The 24,771-nt window shown below is 38.9% G+C and overlaps 1 pseudogene; it reads right to left on the bottom strand.

Annotated features, from left to right (window-relative positions):
- Positions 1-822: 822 nt before the first annotated feature.
- Positions 823-24,771, bottom strand: part of LOC102961636 — a 44,077-nt pseudogene continuing 20,128 nt past the window's right edge.

The following is a 24,771-nucleotide window of genomic DNA, read 5'->3' as shown; positions in this document are numbered from 1 at the left end:
GTCATTGACAATTTACTCTTGCACTGTTTCTCTGCTTAACTGAGAGGGGTTGTGTCACCAGTGTACCATCAAAAATACACGAAGGACTCGCCCCTTATTAAGAGATGTCGTGTCAGTCGCGCTAACATTTGTAACACAACCCTAGCAATGAGCAGTCCTCATCCCTCACAGGAAGCAAGTGGGCACACTGATTTGAGAGGGATTATCTCCTCCAGGAGAGAGTGTACTATGCTGTTATTCCATTTCCTTCAGAGGCTTTTCACTTTTTTCTGAACTCACCATAGTATCTTCCCTCACCTATGCCTCAACAGGATCCAGCATCCCCACTGCCACGTGTACGTACCCCAGGTCCCTGACTCTCTCTCTTTCCCCCTACCCACCTCTATTGCTGGAAAGACCTTGATCATCTCCAACCCTTTTGTTTCAGAGGAGAGAGAATCCTTTTTATTTTTCCAATGTCCTAGATGCCATTTTTCATTCATTCTGCATTAGGTGGGAATTGTTGATTTCCTCTTGGGAAACCTGGCTAGTTAGAATTGATAAATCAAGTCATTTGGGGGCTTATAATGGTGTCATAGCACTACATGGCAGGGCATCTCTCCTCCCAGGCTCTACATTGCATATCCCACTTGAGTTTTCCTCTTCAATTCACAAGTTTCTCAACCTTCACTAAAATGCGAGACTGTATGTGTTATAGTGACTATAGGACTATAATGTAGTATATATTAGTATATATAATAGCCATATAATACAGTGTATAATAAAGAAAACTTGATTTCCAGTCATCAAGCTCAAAAAAGCATGGGTTTCCATCCCTGTACTTTAGACATAGGAGATGACTGGGAGGTGGCACAGCCCACCTGGGGCAAAACTGCCTCCACCTTTATCAGCCCACTTTTCCCAGGCACCTCTTCCCCATTTTTCCTTCTGGCTGGCCGTCTGCTGCCAGCTAAAAGATCATTAAAACCAGCTTAATTTGGGGCCATTTCCAGGGAGGGAGAAGCAAGGAAGGCCTGCTGTACGACCTTGGAAGGCTGCTTTTCCGTGATCTAAATAAAGTCTTTGAAGTGACTCCAAGGATGTTATCCAGGATTAGAGACTTTGAAGAGAGCAAGGACCTTCACCGTGTCCTCCCCTTCCTTCATCTTAATAGCCTTTCTCTAATAAAATGCCTGTCCTTTGGCTTGAACACCTTGAACTATAGAATCTTCAAGAGATTAAGTAATAGTGCTTCAGGGAATCAAAAGAACTATTCTGTTAAGGCCACAAATACCTCCCTCCCTACTCTTTGGTTGCACATATTATCTGCTTTCACTACACAGTGCCTAGACTGTGTAGTTTGGCTTTGAAACTTTGAAAGCTAGTTACCACAGCCAGAATATTACACTGACAGAGCATCCTGGTAGCTCTGCCTCCAGTCCCAGTCATTACCCTCCTGCTGCCCAATATCAAGGGAATCAAAGTCAGGTTCTTACCTACAGGTCTTGTGTTCTCTACCCCATGAACAGCAACATTCTCTCTCTGTCTTTCTAATCTTGCAATTGTTAAGACTCTTGGTTGAGAGTGGCAAAAGTGGACTCACAGGAAAGAAAAGAATTTGTGGTTCAGAGAAGAAGGCATCTCACAGAAACCAAGAAAGGGTTGATCAGCAGACCACAGCAAGGGCAGAGACTCAGATGGGGTTCATGGATGGAAGCAGGACCATGGCAAGGCTCCGCACCCCATCTCTGCAGAGTGTTCTTCAGTCTTTCTCACTTTGCTCTCGCCAATGCTGGTATCATTTTCTCTGTTCCTAAGGCAGAAACACACAACAGAATTATCTTTCCCAGAAAAATTTTTAAATGCAGGCTAAAACTTTGATTTTCCTATGAAGGCACCTTAATCTTGGGATGTACACTGTGTTCAGGTGTATGTAGATGTCAGTACCCAATACAACCAAATGGCCAGATAAAGGTCAAAAAGAGGATGGTTGTGGTAAGATGAATAATGGTTCCCAAAGACATCCAGGCTCTAATCTCTGGAAACTCAGTATTACCTATGTGGCCAAAGTGACTTTGAAAATGTGATTAAGTTAAGGGTCCTGAGATAGGAAGGTTACCCATGATGATCAAGTGAACCCTAATGGAAGCAAGTGTTCTTAAAAGAGACAGGCGGAGGGAAATTCCAGTGAAAGGAGATGGAAGCTGAGAGTGGAGTGATATGCTTTGAAAATGAAAGGAGGGGCCACAGACCAAGGAAGACAAGCAGGCATTAGACACCAGAGAAGGCAAAGACAAGATTCTCTCTTGGAGTCTCAGAAGAGTGCACATTCCTGCCGGCACCTTGATTTCAACCCAGTGAAAACCATTTCAGATTTCTGGCATCCAGAACTGTAAGAGAATAAGTTTGTGCTGTTTTAAGCCAACATTGTGGCATTTTATTACAGCAGCCATAGGGAACTAATGTAGAAGTTCTTAAAATACAAGAAGGAGTGGAAATGCCTAGGATGAGAATTCTTGGTAAAGCTCTGAGCTGTCACTACAAAAGAAGCCTCCACAATCCCGCCTCAGGAGGGGAGTGTCCCAGTGTTAGCCAGTGTCTGACTTCTACGTAGCAACTTCAGACACATGCAAAGAAAGTACCTTATGACTGAACAACTAGATACAAATGCTTTCTGCTTTAAGGGGGAAAGGTTCAAAAGAAGTAGGAATAGCAATGAATGGTGACTTGGGAGGAAGTTCAAAGAGAAACCAAGTATGAGGTTTCTCAACCTGAACAGAGAAGGAAAGAGAGGTGTAAGGCCCTAGAAAGAACTCTACATCAGAAATTAGGGTTCCGTTGTTCCTGATTCTACTTACAGAGTAGGGTAGGTCCTCTCGCCTTCTTAGCTTTTGTGTAGGCATCTTTGACATCGGGACTTAAGTGACATGATCCTGAAGACCTCCTCCAGCTCTAGGATACTGTGATACTCAAATTTCTGTCTAGATTTTGGCCTAGATATTTCAGTGTTCAACCCTGGGGCTCTTGAAGTTTACCTTCCTGTGCTCTGGCATGGTAGATACAGTGACATAAAATCCTGCATTTTATGCAGGAAGCCCACAGATGGTCACGTATAAAACTTCAATGATTATTTAGTAAGAAAGAGAACCAGAGAACCTAAAGACAAGGCCCTTAAATTAGCCATGCAAAAAATCTTCACAATGGACTGCTTATTGAGGCAACTGTGAATATTTCTCAAGGAAATCTGGAGAGAGTTCTGCAGAGCTGAAGGTAAAACACAAAGCCATCAGCACCACTAAAGGGAAGAGCACATTCCCTGGTGATGGTAGAATTCAATGGTAACAGGGAAAAAACAGCACCTTTTAACAAATAAGGTAATTTCTGTGTTTGGGAAATAAATTGAAGACAAGCAGATGTGCCTGAAATTGGCACATCAAAACCTATTCCTCTCCTAAATTCCTCATCTATGTTCCTTTTGTCAGCTAAAATCATAGCAATCTTAACAAAAGTTATTAGTTATTTCAATCTCTAAAAAAGAAAAAAAATGGCCATAAATTGTTCTTTCAACAGCCTCAAATAATCTGTGCAGCTCTGTCATCTATATGGAAATAAAAAGGTTTTTGTTCTGTCCTGAAACTCTAATAAAAAGGGAAGTTATGTGTGCCAATTCAATGTTGCCTTCATTTAAATGTAACAGAACCCAAAATACAGTGATTTAATCAAAAAGGTCTCAGCTCTTCTCTCATTAGAGTAAGTTCAGAGGTTGGCAATCCGTGGTTAGTCCAAGGACTTCACAATGACATCAGTGTCTCAGCTCCTATCTTCTGCCCTGTCATCCTCAGCAGGTGGCTTTGCGTTACATTGTTAATCCATGGGATACAAGATAGATGCTCCAACTTCAACTCACTCTGAATTCTATCTAGGCAAGAGAAAAGAAGGAAATGCTGAGGGCAAAAGGTGAAAGACTTACTTGTTCCCTTTCAAATGCTTTTCCGAAAGCAGCATCTACTTAGAGCTATGTCTCTCTTTAGTCATCCCCAGCAGCAGAAGAGGCTGGGAAATTCATGTTTTAAAAGTGGGCACCTTTCTTTCTTAAAGAATATCAAGACTTCTTTTAGGAATAAAGTAAAGAAGAATGGATACTGGGTGTACAACTAAAATGTCCACCATATTTTTGAAAAATTGTCAACTATTTTATTTGCTTCAATGAAAATGATCATTATGGCTTCTCTTATAGCTATTTAAAAGAAGAAGAAGAAACATACTTTAGTAGTAGGGTGTATTCATTAAGAATCCTTGGGTGCATTTGCAACAACATGGATGGAACATGAGGGTATTATGCTAAGTGAAATAAGTCAGAGAAAGACAGATATCGTATGATTTCACTCATATGTGGAATCTGAGAAACCTAACGGAAGACCATCAGAGAAGGGAAGGGGAAAAATAATTTCAAACAGAGAGGGAAGCAAACCATAAGAGACTCTTAAATACAGAGAACAAACAGAGGGTTGATGGGAAGGTGAGGGGGAGAGGGGAAAGTGGGTGATGGGCATTGAGGAGGGCACTTGTTGAGATGAGCACTGGGTGTTGTATGTAAGCAATGAATCATGGGAATCTACTCCCAAGGCCAACAGCACACTGTATATACATTGTATGTTAGCTAACTTGACAATAAATTATATTAAAAAAAAAAAGAATCCTTGGTTGCAAGCAACTGAAACCAACTGACAAACTAAGGCAAGAAAGGGGAAGGTGGCTTGTTGGACATGTACCAAGTTATTTCATAAAAGTGAAGAAAAGTTTGAATAACTTACTCTCATAAAGAAAAAAAAAATAAGGATGTTCCAAGGATGTCTTGGAATTTTCCTCTACAAATCTGCCAATAACAGATATAGACCAAATAGTGCATCTTACAAAATAGCACCCTAAAATTGCAAGGTGATAACCGCCAGCTCATGTCACAGCTGGGTTTTTATTAGGTCATTGAATCATCCTATAAGGCCAGTATTTTCTGAATGACAGGGCATATGATAGGGTCCAGTAATCCCTTGGGTATCATCCCATTGTTTACTACTTTTGCTGTGAATTTAGGGGTCACATGTTTACTCTGACAGAGTATATGACCTTCAATAAACTCAAAAAAGACGAGTATAGGAAGAAAAAGAAATATAAGTCCAGAACATGCATATCTATTCTTACAGGAAAAGAAAGAAAGAAAGAAAGAAAGAAAGAAAGAAAGAAAGAAAGAAAGAAAGAAAGAAAGAAAGAAAGAAAGAGAAAGAAAGAATCTGATTTATTCACTGATGACAGGTGCCCAATTTAGTTGATCTAATTACTGGGTATCCAGGAAGCACCCCTGAGGTTTGGTGCCAGATTGTGGTTCAGGATTTGAAGCCATTGCTTGAAAAATTGGTCACTCAGCACTGATACTAACTAGGCAAGTCATATCTAGTGAGGTGAAATTCACAAAGTTAAGCCTATAGCAAGTATAGCATCTATCTCTGCCACCATGCCTGCTTTATTCATAAGCCGGCTGATTAAAACCTGTACTGCCTAATAAAGGAAAAAGACTGGTAGCTATGGGCCATCCTGTCTACCTGACAACTAAGAGTCTCTTCCACAGTGAAAGTCTTCTGAAAGGTATAAATGAGACACAACTGTTTTCATGCTCCAAGCTCATTCTGTGAGATCCAGTCAAACATTCCTTTACTATCTTGTCAACACTATCCTAATCTTGCTCTTTCCCAACAAGGGTCAGACAAAAAAAATCGCCTAAAAATCAATACAAATCCTGATTTTAAGCCAAATTTCCTTCTAGGCAAAGTAAATAGCAAATTGTTATGTTTGGTTTTCTGGCCAGAGAGAGGTTTAATTTTCTCCACCATCTTTCAGGGCCACTCCTATCTGGAGCTGTAATACAACAGGCTACTTCCAATTCATATCAGTATTTTACAGAGAGCCAAGGAGAATGTCTTATCTTTAGCCACATGGTTATGGGAAACTACCCATGAAACTATCTATAGGTATAAACTGAGGAACTCATGGCAATGTGAACGATGGGAACATGTGCAACCTGATTGTACAAACTATTCGTGCCTTTGGTATCTGATCTGATAATGGAATATTACTAGCTATACCCAGCTTTCAAGCTAAGTATATCAAATAGCATTAGTTGCTTATAAATAGTTCAAAGCCTGTAGTTGTCCAAGAGCAGGGATTCTGTCTTCACCAGAGTCCCTTTAAAAAGGAGGAGTTACCTAGAAAGAAGAGCATGGCTCTGCTCTCAAATTCTAGAGATCATGACTGGATTGTCCCATGAGGGCTTATCACAGACTCCATTGTGCATCCTGGTCTCCAAACAGTACCTTTGGAACTGCTGGGTAATTAGGGTTGAGTAAAAAACAACATGAACTTTAGTATGAAAGAGCCAAATCTCTTGGTCTGGGAGACTTTCAGATAAATTTATAATTCTTTCTCCGTCTTATCTTGCCGTGTTTTACTCTGTGTTTCCTTCTCTCACAGACTGTGGGTTTCGCCACCATATGACTTGCTTTGATCAATGGAATATGGGTGAATATAACAGTATTCCAGTTCCTAAAAGAGACTTTAAGATGTGACGTGTATGAATTGTTCTCTTGAGCCCCCACCCTGCACCAGGAGAACATCCCAAGTAGGTGGCACTCTTTCAGCTTTGGGCCTACAATGAAAAGACATAGAGCACCCTGAGCCCTCCCTGCTACCTGTAGGACAGCTGTCATGGCAATGTGTGATTCAAAGAAAGGAAAAGTAAATGCTTATTTTTGCAAGCCATTCAGATTCTCAAGGCTTTTGTTACACACTAAAACCTACGAAAGCTGACTCAAATTAACAAATAAATAGGTCACAGACAATACACAACATGTTCTTTCAAATAATCATAAACTATCTTCAGAATATGTAGAAGACCACCGTGCCCCGTGTTGTGCCTCCTTCTCCATGGTAGGAGACACCAGGTACATACACTTGCCCTTTACTTTAGAAATAATATCCCAGGGGTGCCCTCAGTGGCTCAGTCAGTTAAGCCTCTGACTTTGGCTCAGGTCATGATCCCATAGTTCATGAGTTCAAGCCCCACATCAGGCTCTGTGCTGACAGCTCAGAGCCTGGGGCCTGCTTCAGATTCTGTGTCTCCCTCTCTCTCTCTGCCCCTCTCCCCTGCTCACGCTCTCTCTGTCTCTCTCTCAAAAAAAAATTAAAACGAAATAAAAAAATAAAATAGAAATAATAACCCAGAATACTCTAAATCTTTAATGCCATAGAAATGTCAAAGTATCAAACCCCAGAAATTTTGTAGGCATTATCTCCTAGCCCTTGGACCCAAACATCTGAGGTATCCCCCATTTCCTGTTCTCCGAGGCCCATCACTTTAACATCATCAGTGTAATGAACCCATATAGAAGCTATTGTTGATGGCTTACCCAAACCTCCATGTCCAAGCCAGTGCACCAATCCCTCAGCTCCTTTGAGTATTACAAGCTAATGACTTCTAGCTGCAACCTTTTGCCCAATGGCTACAGGCAGGAAGATACTTTTTGAACAGTGTCCCTCATGGCTGACTGTGTATCACAGACTTCTAGTTTTCTATCCCAGAATATACTGGGGTGCTTCCCCCTCACACATACAATCCAATGACCATTTCCAAATACCTGACTTTATAGATTTCCTGAGAGTCTACCTCAATGTCTCCCCTATATGATGGCTATTTGGGTTGAGGTTATTAAGGTTGTAAGCAACAGAAATGGGTTCTGGCTAGCTTAGTTGAAAACGTTATTGGAAGAGTATAGAAGTGGCCCCCAAATTAAAATAGGGGTTGAGCAATGAAGATTTGAGATGTGAAGAAACCATGGAAACTCCAGACATTTTCAGTTGAGTTTGAAGACCCTCTGTCTTTGGTGGTGGTTTTCGAGTTTTCCTGCACATGATAATTACAAGAGAATTATAAAATTCTGGTGTTGATACTCAGTCCATACCCTAAATGAGTTAAAATCAGAATCTTTTGGAATAAGACCCAAGTATCAATATTCTTTAAAATCCCAAAGGTGATTCCAATCCGCAGCCATTGTTGAAGGTATCTGTATCAAAATCACCTAGAAGTCTTATTAAAACAGATTGTTGGGCTCCAATCTGAGTTTCTGATATACATAAAAATCAATTAGACATAATTTGCATTTACAGCAAGTTCCTAGGTGATGCTGAACCTGGGTCTGGGGTGGGTTTAAGACTCTGTATTCCTAACAAACTCTCATATGATCTGAGGCTGTGGACACTCCAATCACACCTGGGATAACAAAGTATGGAGCAGTGGTTCTCAAAATTTAGTAAGCATAAAAGTCATTGCAAACCTTGTGAAATGTATCGTCTGGTACTCTACCACTGGATTCTGATTCATTGGTTCTGATGTGAGAGACAATATTTTCTATGCGTAAGTAGCTCCCAGATGATGCTGACGCTGTCAGTCCTTAGGCCACACTTTTCTAGCACTGCTCTAGAGTGATGGTTCCGAGCCAGAAGTGCTTTTCCCTCCCAAAGGGACATTTGGCAAGATCTGGATACATTTTTTATTGTCACACTGATGGGGAGAGAGGGGTACGGAGAGTGTGCTACCAACATCTAGTGGGTAGAAGCCAGGGATACAGCTAAACATCCCATAATGCTCAGATAGGACAGCCCCCACAACAAATTTTCCAGCTTAAGATGTCAAAGTGCCAGAGTTGAGAAACCCTGCTCTGGAGGGTGGCTGTTAACAACACTCAGCTGCTCCTCCCTACCTATCCATCCTGAGTTTGTAATTCCTGTGAGAAAGAATAATATTGTCTCAGCTTAGGCGTCCATCCTTGGATCACTCAACTATGCCAAGGAGGCAAGTTCTTGGAGTACATACAAGACAACTGGAGACTCGGTCCTCAGAGAGAAGCAATAGAAGGCAGACAACGAGTTGTTCTGAAAGTCAAGAGAAGGAGGGTAAGGTACAACTTTAGCCAAGACAATTGTGCTCACTAGAGCACAGGGGCAGTGGGTAATGGGCATCTGTCTGAGGAATGATGAATGATTGAGTCTTCACACACAGCAGTCACTGGAGCTGCTGCTGTAGCCTAAAAAGCTGGGAACCTCATTCCAGGCTCTTGACGCCCAAGGTAGCTGCAAAGAGCTCCCAGTATTTCTTTACTTCCTATGTGTCCTTGAGACAGATCTCCATCCCTCAGGTACAGAGCCTATTTCTTTTCCTTGCAAACTGAAGCATGTACACACAGAAACAGGCACATGCATGTGTACATGCACCCCCCCCCACACACACACACATACACACAGAGTGTTCAATATTAATTCGGTCTGAACAATCTATCCCCATAAGAACTGATGAAACACATAAGGAATTGAGGGATAAAGGAAATGATCTTGCCCTAGTCTTTATTTTCACTTTGGTTGTTCAATTCTGTCTCAGACACTAACTTTACTCTATCAGAGTTTGTCCTGGAATTATCACTTTCTTGAATGGGAGTAATAATAGCTACCCACTATTGAGTACTCATTTGGCTATACATATATGCATATTTTAATCCTCATAACATTCTTATGAGGTAGCATTATTATTATCAATGAAGAAAATTAGCCATAGAGAGGTTATATAACTTGTCCAACATCATGTATTTCCTAAGCAGTAGAACTGGAATGCAAACCCAAGTCTGTAAAACACCAAAATCTTTCGCTTATCTACTGTCTTCTTCTTTTCTCTCCCACTCTGGACTTTTCCCTACTTCCCAGTCCCAAGCATGAGACATAAGATAGCCCAACATCCTCAGTAGCTAAAACAGGTCAATAAAATCTCACAGGACCATCATGAAAAACAAATTTAAACCAAAAATGATCATCAAGGTTGGTTAACACTCATAGTACTTACTGCTTATTGAAGACCATCTGAATACTTACCAGAGACACATAACACCACTTAATAACAATAGAATTTTCATGTCAATCAAGATAGGTATACACCACATTAGTGACTTCAGGCCAGATGGTGAAGTAAACTTAGGATGAGAGAACCCCCACTGGAACCGTTTCCTCCACAAAGATACTACTTATGAGCCTGTTACTGCAAGTTGTTCCCTACAGATCACCCAGAAACATGCTGTCAGATCAGCCCAGCTGGAATGAACCCTGGGTGTTAAAGTAGGAATTTCCCAATGCTTTGTGGATTTCAGACCCAGTCCTTCACTAGCTGTTACAACAGAGGGTAAATAAGTGGAGCATGCATGTGCCATGCCAGCTCCTCAGAAGGTTGTGTCTCACTTAGATCATCAGAGCCATCGGCCAGCTGTCCTGCCATCCCTTATGCTTTGCACAATGCCAAGTATTCTGCAGATGGCTCCCCAAGTGCTAAATAATAACGGTGTCTAGATTTCAAGGGCTGTTTGCAGTACAGTCATTCTTTATACTCATTCTATTAACTGCCGTTGTCTTCACTCTTGGTGCGAAACAGTATTACAAGTGACAAGATGGACACCTGGTTAAAAGACATCTTCAGAAATACAACTCATCGCTCCCAATCATTTCAAACTCTTACAACATTTGACTGGAGCAAAGCATAAAAAATGTTAGTGGCTTGTCCTTTATGCTAGTTGCAAAATTTACAACCACTCCTCCACCTGCATCTTCTCTGAGATCCTATCTGCCTTTGAGGGCTAACATGACATAATTCTACTCCACTATATCATGTAATTGTGAAGAGGAATTTTCTGCTTGGAAGAGACTGTCTCATTTCAATATGCTGTGACATCTTTTGGAAACCAATATCCTCTATAATGGGGAATGGCTGCAGATCAAGGGCAATCATTTCTGTGATTTATGAGCAGTGGAAGCAGATGGTTTTTTGAATATTTGGCTTTTTCCCAAAAACCTCATGCAAGCTAAGCTGTTGTATCTTATAGCATGAAAAGCCTCTGATTCCAGGTACAGGGATGGGCTGACTCAGAATCTGACTTTGTACTTGAAAACCGGGACATGCTGCTAACCTGCAGAAAGCCAAGGAACTTTTTTTTTTTTTAATTTCTCCTACAGCTAGCAGCACTCATAACCACAGACCACATTGTAAGCCAAAAAAGAGAAAGCCAGATACCTGGTCTGGAAGGTGAAGATGTCTCACTTTGCTATGGTTATTAGATTATCAATTTTCTCCCCTTAAGACCTGTGTGAATCACAGGGAACACTATTAGCCTGGAAAGAATTAATTATAGCCCTGATAAAGGTGACCTTCCAAACAAAAGCAAAACGGCAAACCAGTCTTTTGTGTGAAGCACCTGAGAAGTTAGAGGGGTTGAGTAGGAGTCTAAACAGGATCTTGAAAAATACTATCTAATTCAAAAGGAGTATGTTGGGCTCTTTTAAGTGGGAGGCCAGGCTATGATAGGAAATTTTAATTATGTATATTATTCAATATTTTGAAATTTGAAGACTTTCATTTCAATTTGGCTGATTTTTTTCACAGGTAAAAGGAATGGGAATTTTTTGAGAGCTAAGGATTGATAATGGATAAAAATATATCATTTCCCCTCAACAGCAGAAGACTTGGGGATGTTGCACATAGAAGTGAAGGCAGCCAGTCAGAGTGACTTGAAACAGGAAACTGTGAAAAGTGACTTTCTCTACAGTTAATATATCTCACAATGTGTCATTAGCTTGGGATACTATTTGTTGCTCTTTCTTTTCTGGAAGGAAGTGAGTAATCAAAATGAGTCTTTAATGATTCTACATTCTTTCCTGTAACAATGAAAACCCTCCCTCTCCTTCCGTTTCTCAGGCCCAGCAGTATAACAACCTTCTCCTATTTAAAACTGTGTGTTCAGGAGAGGTTCTAAGACAAACCTTCCACTGTGACAGATTTCCCCCTAGAAGGTGCCGAACATTCCAGAAATGAACCATGAGGCCTCTAGCACCCCCACCCGTACATCTGAGACCACACTTGGCTCAGCTCACCTGTTTGCCCTAGAAACAGGTACTTGCACCTTTCTGTCCATTATCATAGCTTCCCAGAGCAAAGGGTGGAGTCCTCTTCAAGAATGCAGCCTGATGGAGCACTTGGGTGGCTCAGTTGGTTGAGCGTCCAGCCCTTGGTTTTGCCTCAGGTCATGATCTTAGGTTCGTGGGTTCAAGACCCACGTCGGGCCCTGTGCTGACAGCTTGGAGTCTGGTTGGGATTCTCTCTGTCCCTCTCTCTCTCTGCGCCTCTCTCTCTCTGCCTCTCTCTCTCTCTCAGGAAAAATAAACTTTTTTTTTTTTTTTAAGAAGAATGCAGACTGAGCCTCTTTAGGAAGTCATAGATTTTCAGTTCTATTAATATTCTTTTTATTCCACAAATTCTATTTTTATTCGCTTAATCACTCATTCACTTATCAACTTAACAAATGTTTACAGAGCACATGTCCTAGCTTCAGGACACAGGCCTGCGCCCCCAGCTCTGAACAGAACACACAAGGTCCTGCTTAACTTCCTGTTATTTGGTTTTACCTTTAAGAATTTACTGAGTTAATTGCTTTATTTTTTTCTTGTTTAATAATGAAAAAATATAAAACTATGAATTTGCTTCTGATTGCAGGCTTGATAAGATGCCATTAATGTTTTTACTTAACGACTTCCTTGCCATTGTTTTTTCTAATAACTGATTTGAACTTCTCTTTGAGTTTGCAGAACACCAGTTTGTATTAATGTTTGTTTAATCTTAACAAACAAAAAATTGGAGATATTTTGCTTCCTTATTATTAATTTCTGGTTTATTTTCATTAGAGCCAAAAATGTACCCATTATATTCTGCTTTCTAGAACTTATGGTTTCTTTGTGCAAAATAAGTTCTCAATTTTTTTGTAAATGTTTGATTGTGGGTTGACAAAAATGTATACTGTTAGTAATAAATAGAGTTTGAATGAAATATATTATAAATTATTTAATTCAGACACTATTATTTTATTTTGTATACCATATTATTATACTATAATACTACATAGGATATTTATTATATATTATAAATATAAATGTTATAAATTATACTATTAAATGCTACGATTAATTGATTAAAATGTTCTTTTCCTTATGTGTGACTGATCTGTTCAAAACTCAGAGGTATGGGGGCACCTGGGTGGCTCAGTTGGTTGGGCAGCTGACTTCAGCTCAGGTCATGATCTCACAGCTCTAAGGCTCATGGGTCGAGCCCCACATCGGTCTCTGTGCTGACAGCTCAGAGCCTGGAGCCTGCTTCGGATTCTGTGTCTACCTCTCTCTCTGCCCCTCCCCTACTCACTCTCTCTCTCTCTCTCTCAACAATAAATAAACATTAAAAAAACTGAGAGGTGTGTTCAAAATCTCATATTTTTAGTGTTTTCTTATATATTTTGATTTTATTCAGTACATTCAAATTAATAACTATTACATTTATACAAAAAAAAAAAAAAAACCTTCCTGGTCCCCTTTAATGGTTTTTGCCATGAATTCTATTTTCTTTGATGTTAATATTACTATCTGTGTTTTGTATCTGTTTGTGTTTGCCTAATGTATCTTCTTACTAGCTTTTACTTTGAAATACTCCTTCTTCATATATCTCTTCTTTAGCATTTACCTTTTTAGAATTTTTTTTGCCATTTTATTTGATATGTGTTTGTTAACTATACTTGAACATCTTTGTTTTCTTATTAGAAAGGTCAACCCACTTAAATGTATTATCATAATTTATATATTGGGTCTTACTCTATTCCTTTTACATATATAACATGTTTTATGCCCCCTACTTGCTAGACTTATTCTTTTATGTCTACTCTTTTTTCTCCCATGTTTTGCTATATTGGTCATACTTTTTGTTTTACTTCTATTTATAACTAGTAGATTACTTTTGGTTTTCCAAAGGTTTATATATCTGGTTTTCTATCGATGTCCACTTTACTCCAGCACCATTTGTTGAAAAGACTAGTTTCCCTCCATTGGACTGCTTTTGTACCTTTGTAAACAATCAAGTAGGCATATTTGTGTGGGTCTATTTCTCAATTCTGTATTCTGTTCATTGATCTATGTATCTATCCTGCCAATAACATACAGTCAGGATGCTGTAGAAATTGGGTACACTGATTCCTCCTAATTTATTGTTTTTCAAGTTGTTCTAGCTATTCTGGTTCTTTGACTTAACCATTTAAAAGGCAGAGTAAGCTTGGAGTGCCTGGGTGGCTCAGCTGGTTGACCATTCGACTCTTGATTTTGGCTTAGGTCATGATCTCATGGTTCGTGTAATCGAGTCCTGTGTAAGACTCTGCCTTGGGTGTAAAATCTGCTTGAGATTCTCTCTGCCCCTCCCCCACTTGTGTACATGCAAGCACACTCACACACACACACACACACACACACACACACAGACTCTGCCTCTCTCTCTCTTTTTTATGTTTATTTATTCTTGAGAGAGAGACAGCGAGTGGGGGAGGGCCAGAGAGAGAGGGGGAGACACAGAATCTGAAGCAAGCTCCAGGCTCTGAGCTGTCAGCACAGAGCCCATCTTGGATCTCCAACATACAAACCATGAGATCATAACATGAGCCAAATTCAGAGGCTTAACAGACTGAGCCACACAGGCATCTCTCTCTCTCTCTCTCTCTCTCTCTCTCTCTCTCTCTCTCTCTCTCTCTCTCTCTTAAAAATAAAATTTGGGGCACCTGAGTGGCTCAGTCAGTTGCGTGTCCAATTCTTGGCTTTGGCTCAGGTCGTGATCTGTGGTTTAGGTGTTTGATCCCCACATCAGGCTCTACACTGACAGTGTGGAGCCTGCTTGGGATTCTCTCTCTCCTTCTCTCTCCCTTCCCCCACTCATGCTGTCTCTCTCTCAAAATAAATAACTAATTAAAAATAATAATATAAATAAAAAGTCTAATAACCTTGAGCGTATCTACAAAATATATGTCTGGGATTATGAAAGGAATTGATTAAACCTGTATATCAAGGGACACCTGGGTGGCTCAGTTGGTTGAGCATCCAATTTTGGCTCAGGTCATGATCTTTGGTTCATAAGTTCAAGCCCCACATCCGTTCGCGGCTGTCAGTGCAGAGCTTGCTTTGGATCCTCTGTCCTCCTCTCTCTGCCCCTCTTGCCACTTGCACTCTCTCAAAAATAAATTAAAGATATTAAAGAAAACCTTGTATATCAATCTGTGGAGAACTGACATTTTTACTATGTTGAGTCTTCCAATTCATGAACACAGTACATCTCTTCAGTTATTTAGGTAATCTTTGATTTCTTTCATCAGCATTCTTATGAAAGCATTGAATGTTTGAATTTAGAATGTAGTTTTTAGTATTCAAGTCTTGTTCACATTTTGATAGATTTGATAGTTTTACACCTAAGTATTTTTCTCTGGGGTTTTTTGAGAAAATTTAAATGGTATTTTATTTTTAAGTTTGATTTCTACATGGTCATTGCTAATATATAGAAATAAAATAGATTTTTCTATGCCTCTCTAGTGACTCTACTAAACTCACTTATTAGTTCTATGAGTTTTTTTAATGCTTATTTTATTTATTTATTTATTTTTGAGAGAGAGAGAGACAGAGTGCAAGTAGTAGAGGGGAACACAGAATCTGAAGCAGGCTCCAGGCTCTGAGCTGTCAGCACACAGCCCGACATGGGGCTGGAACCCACGAGCTGCAAAATCATGACCTGAGCTGAAGTCAGATGCTTAACTGACTGAGCCACCCAGGTGCCCCACTAATTCCATGAGTTTTTATGTAGATTCTCTGAGATTTCTTTGTAGATGATTACGTCTTCTGAAAACAGAAACAGGCTTTTTCCTCCATTCTAATTCCATTTCCATTTCTTCCATCCTAATCTAATACTTTTTAGTTCCTTTTCTTGCCTTCTTGCTTTAGGTAGAACTTCTAGCACCATATTGAATAAAATTGTTGAGAGTAGATATCTCTTTACCTTCTTCCCAATATTAGAGGAGTGTATTCAGTCTTTCACAAGTAAAATATTACCTGTAGGATTTTTGTACATGATTTTTATCAAATTTAAGAAGCTCCATTCTATTCCTATTTATTCTGAAAGTCTTTGTGGTAAATATGTACTGAATTATGTAAAGTGCTTTTTGACATAATAGGTACTAAATTATGACAAATGCTTTTTCAGCATTGCTTGCTATAGGCATATAATTTCTTCTGTCTATTCTGTTAATCTGGTGGATTACACTGGTTAATTTTCAAATATTAAACCAGCCTTGCACTGTTGGAATAAATCCCACTTATTCATCATGCATATTTTTTTATATTTAGCTGAATTCTACTTGCTAATATTTTGTTAAGAATTTTGCCTCTAAATTCATGAAGGAGATTGGTCTATAATTCTTTTTTTGTACTGTCTTTGACTAATTTTTTAAGCTTATTTATTTATTTTTGAGAGTGGGAGTTAGGGACAAAGAGAGGAGAGAATCCCAAGCAGGCTCCATACTGTCAGCACAGAGCCTGACTCAGGACTCAATTTCATGAACTGTGAGATCATGTCCTGAGCCAAAACCAAGAGTCAGATGCTTAACTGACTGAGCCACCCAGGCACCCCTTGACTAATTTTTTTTTATCAGAGTAAAACTAGTGTCATAAAATGAGTTGGGAAATACTTTCCTCTTGTCTCATTTCTGGAAGAGATTGTATACAACTGATGTGAATTCTTCCTTGAATGTTTGGTAGAATTCTCCAGGATAACCATCTAGGCTTGGAGATTTCTGTTTAGGATGTTTTAAAATAATTAATTCAATGTTTTAATAGTTACAGAGCTATTCAAATTATCTATTTTGTACTGGGTGAATTATGGTAATTTGCTTTTTTGAGGAATTGGTCCATTCATATAAACTATCAAATTTATGTGTATAAAATTGTTCATTGTGGTCTCAACTGACGTCATGGGAAATATGAGTGGCCTTCTTAACCTGGGAAGTGATGAGACCCTTGACTCCATTCTAGATGTCCTCTGACACTACTCCAGAAGGAGGAGTAGAAGTGCTTCATTACTGCACTGGGTTGGAAGTCCAAGATTTCTATGTGGTTTCCACTGGCACAGCAGAGTGTGTGAGGCCTCCTTACTACTGCCCAACAGATATGGAAGTTTGGGCCCTTATTCAGCCTTCTCTGACACCACCCTGACCTAAAGAATGAAAACCTTGCCCCATTCTGGCAAGGACAGAAGTCTAGGATCCCCACTCAAACTTTGTTGTCATGGGTGAGAGAGAGGTCAGAGAATTTCTGAGGTTTTTTGTTATAATAGAGTGCTTATTGTCTAAAAGTTTTCAGTATTTTTAGGCTTCCCCTTACCTGGTCCTTTGACTAGAAGGAGGAAGCTTTTGGTGGGATTTTTAAATCTGTATCCATTGGTTTTTCTGGGTTGCTGGCTTCTTTAGCTCCAAATCTGGGATGTATGAGGCAAAGAGGAAATCCAAGGGAATTTAGCACTGTGTTATTTCTTGGGTCCCAAGATCGTCAGTTAGTGACTTCTCTCCACCTTTCAAAGTCTTCTTATAGTTGTTTTATATGTAATGTGCAGGAAGTTTGTACTTAGCAGGAAGAATAAAGAGAAACATGTCTACTTCATCCTTTCAGGAGCAGAAAGGATGAGAAACATTTATTTTCTTTAAAAATAAAATTATTTTTAAAATCTTGTCTGGTTTAAATGTATCTTAATGTAATCTTTTTTCATCAGGAGTAATATGTGGGGTATATTTTCTAAAGTTCATAATAAGTACATCAATATATACTAAATAAAAAGTCTCTCTTTATACATGATAGTTACCATGACTAAACAGGAAATTCAGGGTTAGATCTCAAATTATTTTTACTTACTTTAAAATTCTGTAGACATTACTCCACTGACATCTAATGTTCATTATTATGCTGGATTAAGATCAGCCAGTCAGTTCTCACTACATTTTCCTTCTTCATTGAAGATTCTTTATTTCCTGTTAAAATTCAAAAATTTCACTAGAATATGTCTAAATGTTGTTTTTCTTTTGCCCAATTTTTATGTGCTGCTGCAGGATGTTCTTCACCTCAAGAAGGTTTTACGCCATTATTTCCTGATGTTGCTCTGTTCAATTTTTTTCTCTTCTCTTGGAAGAACAATTTTCTGTAGGTTGAACTTCTCTTCTTTGCCTTATACACCTGTCCTCTTCTTTCTTGTTAATATCTTCTCCTTTTTTCTTATACTTATCTTATGAATTCCGGGAAATTGTTGAAAGAAGTCTTTCAAGTCACCATTATTTCTCTTAAGAAATGATTTTTATCTGTACTCTAACATATGCTTTAATTTCCTCATTACATTTTAAATTTCTTTCCAATTTAAACTTTTCTTGTCAGTTCCCTTTTTACTTACAACTGTGTAGAAACCCCTTTCTACTTTTTTTATATCCTCTTTCTTCTCTCATTTTCAGAGATTCTGTGCCTTCTGAAAGTTAATTGAGTGCACAATTAAAATGTGATTTTGTTCCCTCAAGTAATCTCCTCCAGTTGAATAAGTAATATGTGAACAGAAAAAGCAATCAAACATGACAAAAATATATATAATTAAAAGCAAATCTCTCATCCCAAATATTTACCCCTTTCCTAAAATCAAAAATTGTTAATAATTTTTCATTTCCTTCCAGAAATATGTATACAAGAGCATGTAAATGCATATTTATGTTTTCTGTGCTTTTTTTTAAGTTTATTTATTTAGAGAGAGAGATCAAGGAAGGGGCAGAGAGACAGGGAAAGAGAGAATTACAAACAGGCTCTGCGTTGTCAGCACAGAGTCCGACACAGGACTAAAACTCATGAACCATGAAATCATGACCTGAGCCAAAATCTAGAGTTGGATGTTTGACCAACTGAGCCACCCAGGTGCCCCTATGTTTTCTGGTTTTAATACAAATGGGATCATTTTATGTTAGCCTTGATTTTTTCACTTAATACATCTTGAAGATCATTTCATATTATCATATAGTAGTCTACCTCATTCTATTAACGTATGACATATAACACTGTTCTCAAAGTAGTGCACAAATAGCATTTGAACAAATATCTTTTTAACATGCTTATAAACACTTCATATGCATCACAGAATGGCTATCACGTCCATTCATTGAAATAACATTGTTCTCAAAAATTTAACACTGTTCTCAAAGTAATGAGCAAGTACAACTGAATTAACCCACCATAATTCATTTATCCATATCCCCATGATGGCATTTAAGTTGCCACAAGTATTTAACCATAGAAAATGTTCTTGAAAAGCATGGTCTTCCTTTGATTGTTGACTTATGTTTTGGGGGGGAAATTATAAATATTTACTGCTTTTTTTTCTTTTTTTTCCTTCTATATTCTTTTTTCTTGTTTGTGCATCTTTGAATAATAAGAGATATTTAAACTTGGTGCTTGCCCAGCAACAAAGTGACTTAATTCTCCTTTACTCTCTCCCCATCTACATATTTTCTGTGTCCTCCTTCCACACATAAAATGGAAGTGCTGACTTATTTTATAGTTCCATTCAAGAATGTTTGAAAGAAAACATACCAATATATTAATATTTCTCTGTGGGAGGTTGAATTAAAGGAGATTTTCAGTTTCATCTTTAAACCTTTTTGCATTATTTTAATCCTTTACACTGAAAAAAAAAAAACAGTAATGTTATAAGAAGAAAAAATAATGCAATGAAAATTTAAAATACAGCATTTAAAATATAGCATTTGCCTTAGTTCAATAATCCAAAATGTGGAAATAGGGGCCATTGAAGATGAAAACTGTCCCAGAATAGGAATTCAATCTCTATGCTATTTTTCAAAGTGTACTGAAGTCATTACATTGGTGGCAAGCTTTCTGTTGATCTTGGCCCTTATAACAGGAATAATGGATGCTCTTTAATGCCAACCCCAAAAACACTTCCCCCTTCTTTACTGCTAACAGAATCTCAATTTTATTTAGATTGAAAACAAAGCACAAAGGATTAAACAGATGAAAGTTTAATGAAAAGACTGTTTAGAGTGGTTGGGCAGGGTCCAAGGATCAGCAGCAGCAGAAAACTAAAAACCTACTCTAGGCCTGAAGAAAAAAAAGGACAAGAGGTTATTGTATCCAAGGGAGAGCAACAGCTGTGGGAGAAGGCCTCCTGGAAATATCTGTGGCTTTTGGTATAAAGAGAATGGCAATACCAAAACCGAAAGAGAGCTGGAGCCTCAGAAGCAGCACTACCCAGTTGGATTTGCATCCAGTGGCAGTACAGGGAGGGAAGAAGCAGGGGAAATAAATACCCCAACCATTCTATTCTCCTGCCTTCAGATCTCTGGTCATGTCTCCTAGTACCAAGACTCAATGAGAAGTCAAATTGGCAAGGGAGCTCAGATGATCTAGGCCACAGAGATCAGCCCTCTGAGGCATGGAGCAGGTTAAGAAGGGCAGTGAGACATACATCTTTTATGTTCTGTCTCACATTCCCCTGGCCCACTATTCTTTTCTGGCCATTTCTATGTCAACCAGCTGCAGCAATAGCCCCTGGACTTAGCTATCTCTTATTCCTCGCAATCTTTTGCCTTCACTGGGTGAGACCCCTACATGAAACTAGACTGCCTATCCATGCTGCAGCATACTCAAAAGTGTACATGCAAGGTAGTTAGTGGCTGCTGGGGAAACCCTTAACCAATCAGGATTGGAAGCCAGTCAATAAATATATCCTCTTCCATGTCTTGAGCAAACCATTCTGGGAGTGGAACTACATAGTTCTTCAGAGAATTTTTAGCTAGACTGAGCCCCAGTCGTTCATAACAGTAACTAACACTCAACTTCAATAATTCCATTCTTGGATTAGCTTCACCTCCTTCTCGGTGTTACTAATCTCAGTCCCCAGTTAGTGTTCCCTAACATCATATCCCAAAATAACTACCTTCATGTATTCCTTTTCTCAAGTTCTGCTTTTGGAAGAATTCGAGATAAAATAGATGAAGAATGGGTAGTTCTGGAGGGGCCAAAGGAGAATAAGCATTCTCAGTGTCCCTCCATCTCCCAAGTGATGCAGGGGTAAGTAAGCCTATTCCAAAATGCAGGTATCAATTCTGATCAAGTCTATAGTAATGTTTTAGAAAAAGACGTGTGACCAGCTTGGGCCAACGATAAAAGAGAAGTATGTTTTTCTACTTTATAATGTAACAAATTGTAGCACAAGGGTAGTTCTAAACAGGCCACCTAAAATGTGAAGCTGCTGCAAAACACATAATGTTTTCATTGGGTTCAAAACATAACTCCAGTGATTTGGGTAAAAATACACACCATCAGTCCAACAATAGTTTATCAACTCCAAACTACTGGTGCCACAATTACAAATGAAAGCTAGGGTCCAGTACCTTGAGAAAGAGGAAAGACAAAGGGAAGCTTGCAGTTGCCATCAATGTCTAACCAGAGTCCAAGGGACGGGAAAGTCCTAGGTTATACTGTTTGTCAAATATGTGGTTTGATTCTCCCATAGTTTGGAGGATGTGCACACTCAATTCTGATTCAACAAGATAAAGTTAATGGTATAACCAGGGGTTGGCAAACTTTTTTTTTTAATATTTATTTACTTTTGAAAAAGAGAGAGGCAGAGTGGGAGGGGGGAGGAGTAGTGTGAAGATGATGCAGAATCTGAAGCAGGCTTCAGGCTCTCAGCTGTCAGCACAGAGCCCGATACAGGGTTCGAACTCACAGACCATGAGATCATGACCTGAGCTGAAGTTGGACGCTCACCCGACTGACCCATCCAGGCACCTTGGCAAACTTTTTCTAGAAACAGCCAGCTATAAATATTTTAGGCCATACAGTCTCTATAAAAGCAGACATAGGAAATACATAAATAAATGGGTGTGGCCATACTCCATTGAAACTTTGATTACAAAAAGAGTTGGTGGGCTTGATTTTGCCTGTGGGCTGTAGTTTGCTGATCCTGGTGTTAACCAAGCAGCCCTTTGTTGCCCCCTCACAAAGAATCCAACTGCACCTCAATTAATACTTTCTGCAAAATGTGACTTCATCAGTAGGTAAAATATTAGACTATCCAGCAGCTACCCTCCAAAAATTTTATTTTCTCTTAAGAATACCAGTTTTCTAATATTTGTATTTCCAGAAAAAAATCAGATCAGCAAAATATTGTCTAATTGATATTTTAATTTATTCATCTCACAAAACACTTAGTATCTCACTCTGAAACTTCTACCCCCTAAAAATGATATTGAAAGCACAAGATCTGAAAACCTATCATGAAAGTCCATCGATTTAAAAAAACACTGAGTAGAAGTGAAGAAAAATACATTTGTTCAAATATAATCACATAACTAAACCAAAAAGTAGTCTCCTGGAGATAACCTTATGTTAAAAGATTTTCATGTTTTCTTGAGAGCCTTTCATGCTGAAATCTTCAAAAGCCCACTGGCTACACACAGTGTCAGAATGCAACAGTGATTTAACAACCCCAGGCAAAATTATATAACAAAGCTAGGCTATGACGGAGTGTATTTCTTATCCAGTGGTAAGTAATCTGCAATTGCACACATTAGAATTTGGTCAGGCCGCAGAAGCTAATTGCAATACCAGGCAGAGTGTACTCAAGGCTTAATTTACATCAAATAGAGAGGAGGCTTCCAGAACCAGGCATTGAATCTCATGTTGGAATGCTATAGCTTTTCCTAAAGCAAAACAACACACTACCAACATCATTGTTCAGCAGCACCATGGGTATCTCTGTGGGACTTTTCTAACAAATTACTGACAAGAGTTGGCCCTATTTAATCCATAATCATGAATGCCATCAGTGCCTATGGTTAGAGGACTATAAAGCCAAAGAATAGCACACACTCGGGTCTTGTTCAGACTAAATTAGTACAGAACAAGGGCCAGCTACCAAAGTAACTGTGACTGCATCTTTAGACAGTCCTCTCAAAATAGTTATTTTTTTATCCTGAGGATTTAATGAAAAAATAAGCAATTCCTTTGAACATAGGAATTTCTTTTTTTTTTTCTGATAAGCAAATGTTTAATTTACTCATCAAACAATGATTTTTTTTTTATCAACACCCACATTTTCTATCAAAGATTACACACTTTTCCTTGGCATCTTCTTTAGATGTTCTTTAAACTGGATCATTGATCATAATAGATAATGATATCCAACAGCGTATGGCTACATAGTGTACTTTGGACAGATTCCAGCAGATGCATAAAGAACATAAAAACCACTAACAAAACACCAAAACACTGACAAGCAAATAGCGACATGTGTGTTCAGGTGGGAGCGTATGGGGCAAGATTCTTTCTGACTTACATTGTCTTACAAGGCCCTCCTGCAAGATGGATTATGTAGACACGAAGGAAGCCCAAGTCCAACACTTGGTAAGCTGGGAGATAGATAAAGCATGGCAGATGAAATAGGAAAAAAAAAAACTATTTAAAACATGCATGTGCTGCTGAAATTAATGGGAACTGGAATAAATTTGCATAAACAAAGAATAGGAGAAGTGATCTGATTATGAAAAGCTACAATAGTCCTACTTAGGGTCACATTAAGGCTGTGTTTAAGTCATGCATGCAACATTAGAGGTCAAAAGAAAGGCATCTTACTGAAGGCATACACTGATTTCATCCTGATAACAACCATATGAAGTAGATATATTATAACCAATTTCTTGATAAAGAAGTAAAAGAAATATGAGTGACTCATACAAGCTCATTTAGCTGATAAAAGGTAGAATAAAAAATAAAAGCAAAAAATAAAACAAAACAAAAACTCAGATCTTTTAGCTGTCTATCAATGCCACTTCTGCTCTCCCAGAGCATTCAGATAATGAAGGACAGAGAAGCACTCCAGTACTGAAGGGTATAGTAATTTTAAAGTCAGTCTGAAATGTTTTACTGCAGTAATCAGTATTTCCTCAGGCCTTGCCAGTTATTGGCAATCTGTAGGATGCTTTTAATGGTAATAACGCAGATTTCACTGGTCTTGCCTCCTACCATTGTTAGACATACTCTCAGCCCTTTGCAAACCCCTCCACATGCATCCAGGAGTTTCGAGGGTGTCTCGCAAGATATCACAAGCTGTTCTCTCACTGTCTTCAAGCTCTGTCTTTTCAGTGATGCCCACTCTCTTGAAACCACCTGAAGGCAGTGTCTCTCAGGACCACTCCTATAGCTGTTTCCCATGAAAATGTGGATGTCTGACCAAATTGGCCTTACCAGCCCCTCAGCTTGAGTAAACTTCAGACAGGCTTCTTCTTGACTCTAGCCCCCCACCCTCTCTTTCCCTTTTCTTAGAGCATTCACTTTAGAAGACTTGTAATTATAAATTCTTTCCTGCCCCTTTGAGATGTAAATCCTCTCCCAGCCTCTTGTCAGTTTTACAACCCAGGAAAGTCTTTCTATAGGACTTGGGAGCCATCTCTTTGAAATATAATCATCCCAAAAGATAGGGCACCTGTTTCCCTGTCTGTGGGAATGTAGGAACCTGACCTTGATAAATGCCAATTAACAAAAACAGATGGACTCACCACTATTATAGACTAACCTCCCCACTAACATCCTCTAGCTACTTTCCACAAGTTCACCCCAGTGTTTAAAAACTCTCCCGTCTTTTGTCTCAGTGCAGTTGAGTTTCAGTCTTGCTCCCCTATTACGATGGTCTTGAATCACTCACTTTGCCTGTTTAACTCCATCAGTGCAATTTTTCCAGAGCAAAAGTCCACTGCCAAAAACTCTCAG

This window comes from Panthera tigris, chromosome A2 (assembly GCF_018350195.1).
Source record: "Panthera tigris isolate Pti1 chromosome A2, P.tigris_Pti1_mat1.1, whole genome shotgun sequence".
Classification (NCBI taxonomy): domain Eukaryota; kingdom Metazoa; phylum Chordata; class Mammalia; order Carnivora; family Felidae; genus Panthera; species Panthera tigris.
Note: the sequence above shows the minus strand (reverse complement) of the source record. Positions and strands in the feature narration are given on the sequence as shown.